Source organism: Xiphias gladius, chromosome 16, assembly GCF_016859285.1.
Source record: "Xiphias gladius isolate SHS-SW01 ecotype Sanya breed wild chromosome 16, ASM1685928v1, whole genome shotgun sequence".
NCBI classification, from domain to species: domain Eukaryota; kingdom Metazoa; phylum Chordata; class Actinopteri; order Istiophoriformes; family Xiphiidae; genus Xiphias; species Xiphias gladius.
Genome location: NC_053415.1, coordinates 18,597,298 through 18,601,758, shown reverse-complemented (window position 1 = coordinate 18,601,758; position 4,461 = coordinate 18,597,298).

Genomic DNA, 4,461 nt, shown 5'->3' with positions numbered 1-4,461 from the left:
CCAGAAAATGATGCACGAGATGTCGATAAGAGAGAGAGCGAGAGAGAGAGAGAGAGGGAGGGAGAGAGAGAGAGAGAGAGAGAGGCTGCGGGAAAAACCTCTACCTCGGGTGGATGCGGTTGAAGGCTGGCCTGGTGGAAATTCAGCAGGTCTGGTTTCCTCCCTTGAATGGTGTGTGTGTGTGTGTGTGTGTGTGTTTCTTTTTTTTTTCCCCCTTCTAACCTGGCAAGCTGTCAAGTGCGGTTCGCTGTGATGCGTTGAGGCAGCGGACTGCATACATGCGCATCGCAGCCGCCAGCCACTCATCCATTGGATGACATCACACCGGAGGGACAAGCCAGTCCAACCAGTGGTTAGGAAACCTCAGCATGACATGAATAGGCCTCCTCTGCGCGGCTTTGCATATCCTGCTCTTTTTTTTTTTTTTTTTATCGGTTTATTATAACCACGCCACGGGCTAGTCTATCTGTTGTTATCGGCTGTACACTGCGGCGTGTTTTGGACAGGTCTCGGTTCGAAAGGGGGAAACAGCTCGGCAGACAGAGCACCAGCTTCAATAATGACACTGTATTTAAATTGGGCTGCATCGTAAAGACAGAATTTTACGAATGATAACACAAGAACGGGCAGGAAATTTAGTCCAAAAAAGCAGGATTTGAGCACCGAGCCATGGGGATCTGCTTTAACCAGAAAAGACCTCACTGATGCTCAAACATCACTGTATTTTTGACTTTTCTCTAATTTTTGCTTTTTTTTTTCCTAATTGTGAAATACTCAGTACTTTCACATCTTCGGGCATCTAATGTATCTCCATCAAATGAAACAATCTGAGAAGGAAAACTTTGTGTAGGGGCCACATTCTGATGTGGGGTCACGGGGACGTCACTTTGTCTCAAGGAGCCACTGCCCAAGAAAACTGTCCTTTAAAGTATTGTATCATTTCATCCATTCTCTACATACCGGCCACATTATTTCTGCCTGTACCTGCTATGGAGCCCAGGTGAAAGGGAGAGAAAACCGCCTGGACATTTAGACACTGAGACAAACAGACTCTCACTGAAAAGCAGTTTAGAGTCTCATTCTCATTCTTTTAGAGTCTCATTCTCATTCAACCTGAGCTGACCTGTGTTGTAGCGTTTTTTGTTTTGTTTGTTTGTTTGTTCGTTTTTGTCATTGGGACGAAATTGGAGCACCTGGCACGAACCCACATGAACAGGTGAAAAATTAATAAATAAATGCAAATTCCAGCACAGAGAGGGCTGTGACCAGGGCTGGACCACTCAGCCATCGTGACATCAAAGAGCTGAAACAATTAGTACAATAATTAGTTGATCAATTGACTGGTAAATAAATATAAATAAATAATAGCTACTATTTTGAAGCAAAAACTGCAAACATTTGTTGGTCCAAGCATCTCAGGTGTCATGATTTGCTGCTTTTCTTTGTCTCATATGGCAGTAAATTGAACATATTTGGCCTTTGGGCTGTTGGTTGTATGTCATCTTGGGCTTTAGGACACTGCGTTATTATTTTACTGTTTTCTGACTTTTTATCGATATAATTTATCAGGAAAATAATTGCAGATTAATCGTACGGAAAATAATTGTTACTTGCAGCCTTATACACATAACATCACATCATATCCACATAGCCTGTCTTCTGTTATGAAAGACATAGTCACAGGCATTATGTGTGTGTGTGTGTGTGTGTGTGTGTGTGTGTATATATATGTGTATATGTGAGCGTTAATAATGTGTTAATAAACAAGAATATATTATGCAGCCCTCTCCTTGTGTTTGTCCTGAGGCAAAAGGAAAACCAGAAAATTTAAGATACAGATCACAGTAATGGAGGAAGTGGCAGTGTAGTAGGGTACATCTTCACTTCTCCCTTTGGCCACAGGGTGGGGCTCTCTGCCCACTGTGTCTACTGATCTCAATCTAAACATGCAGTGTTGCATGGATAATGTCCTTATGCACGTCTAGGGGGCCTACAGCCATACACAAACGGCGCAAACTGCAAAGTCAGCAACAAGCCCGTTATCTCCTACTAATAACCTCTATCACCTATGACTGCTAAGCATTTAATCCATTTACCTTTGGTTGTAAAGTTAAGAAGGCCACATACTGACGAAGAAATGTCCTTACAATGTACTTAAAATAGAGATAGACGTGTGTTAAAGTGCCTGTTGAAGACACTACAAGCATTGCTTTCTCTCATTAGGTCTTAAGTTTATCAGAATGAACGCACCTGGAGGTAACTACGTATATTCTGGGTAAAAGGCTGAAAACGCTAGGACCAAATGCATTTGTAACAACTCCATAGTAATGACTTCTTAACATTTAAAAATTACGGGTAACGGTAATTTTAATAAAGCCATTATTATAGCTTATAAAGCATTTATTAAAGGTGCCTTATTAGACAGTTTTCCGTCTCTACCTGCAGGAATCTCAAATAACCACAAGATCGTCATGGTAACCAAAGCAGGTTGCAGGGATAGACTACATAGCTCAGGCCCGTTCGTTCTCTCCCAACACCTTTCCATCTCCCTCTCTCTAATTTTTCCTCTGTGCGTGTGTGTGTGTGTTGTCAGGAAGGCTGACTCTTGAGGCCAGCCGTGTTCTAAACAGGCAGCGTCGGGGGATGCCATTGTGCCTTGGAGGTCTTGTCGCCATGGGTCTGTAACCAAGGGTGCTACTGTGTGGCTGTGGAGCCTGGCCCCAGGCATTTCATATCCCTCCGTTCCCAGTTCATCCCTACATTTCCTCTCTGTTCCACAGGAAAATGCTGTTTCGCTTTTCTCTTCGCGTCTTAGGTTTGTGAGCGTGCATGAGAAAACAGGAGGAATCAGAGAGAGATTGAGAGTTTCTGTAATAACAGGACCAAATGCTCCTCGTATGATGTCTATAATCAGTGTCAGTTTTAGTTGACACTGTCATAGAGGTGTTTATTAAATGATATGATTTAGCACTGAGGTTATAATTAGTGCTGGTGTCGTCCTGGAGTGCATTACATTCAGAGGTGTTTCTAATATTCTGCCCCAACCATGTATGTAAATAGGGAGGCAAAAACCTTTGAATATCACGTAGTCAAGTACACAAACACCTTTCACTATTACCTCAACAATAAAAATATAATTGAATTCACACATTTCCAACCATGTCACCTAAAAATCAACTTTCTGAACTTTGCATTGAATTGCAATAGATTGTACAAGTGTACCTAATAAAGTGACCACTGAGTGTATGTCTGAGTTATTAACATGGTCGAGAGCCAAACACGGATGAAATAAGCGTGGTGAGGCTGGAAACAATACATTTTTAACTAACTAACCAACTAACTAACTAACTATTTGGAGTTGCTGAAATTTGTAAGAATTTCCATGTTTGTTACCATCCACTGAAAAAGCCTTACCCAGCAAGAACATCTCTCTTCAAGGGGCCATTTATTGACAAATGTCAACAGCTTACAGGGCAAAATATGTCAGGGTTTCTGTCCTTCTGGTGAGTTCCGGGCTCATGTTACATAAACACGCCCCCGAGTCATTGCACAAAAAATCAACAGAAATGTAGAGTATAAATAAAACTGTCCCCTGAAACGGGAAAAACAAAACAAAAAAAATATGTGCACGGACAACCACACATTAGATAGACTAACTGAACTGAAAAGAATCAATTACCACAATGAAGTTAGACTGAGTGATAGAGTGAACTACACTCCACTTATCTCTTTCAATAGGGTGTCGGCCCCAATGAGAAACACATTATTTCCAGTCAGGTCTTCCTTTTCTCTCCGTAACTATTGTTTTTGCTGTCTTCAACATTTCACAGAATAAATTAGTTTCTACATCTGGACTAATCAGCTACGCTCACAGGCAAAACACAGTGGTCTGGGGCTCCCCCCTGTGTTCAACCAAAGGTCCGCTCACTCACTTGTTCTGGAAAAAAAAAAAAATTAAAATGGAGAAAAACTGTTTCAAAGTCCAAGGCTGGTTCCTGGACCTGATTGGGAACCACTGACTTAAACGAGCACAGCAAAACTCAGTTAGTGTGACACAACAGATCTAGTTGGGCTGGGAAATTAAACTTCACCGAGCTGTGAAAAAAAGTCCCGGTATGACTCTTAGACATATTTTTAACAAAGTCTGCAAGTTGTTTAACCTAGCTCAGTTTTTGTTTAAGGCTGACCAACAATATATGAAAGTGTTGTACGTTAACTTTTTAAAAGTTTATATTTGATATGTTTACATATGGATACAAAACCATAGAGAATGTTTTCCTGTTCTCTATTTTATTTTCTCTTGCCTCTACAGTATGTGTGATGTAACGTAGTGTCTTATAAGTAAACCTTACAGCATTTTTTACATAAAAAAATCTGTTCAAGTTGTAAATATTGGCTTTTACTGGCTGAATAAAGTGTAGCTGCTTTGTAGGGCAACAGAAAATAATAACTGGTGATTCA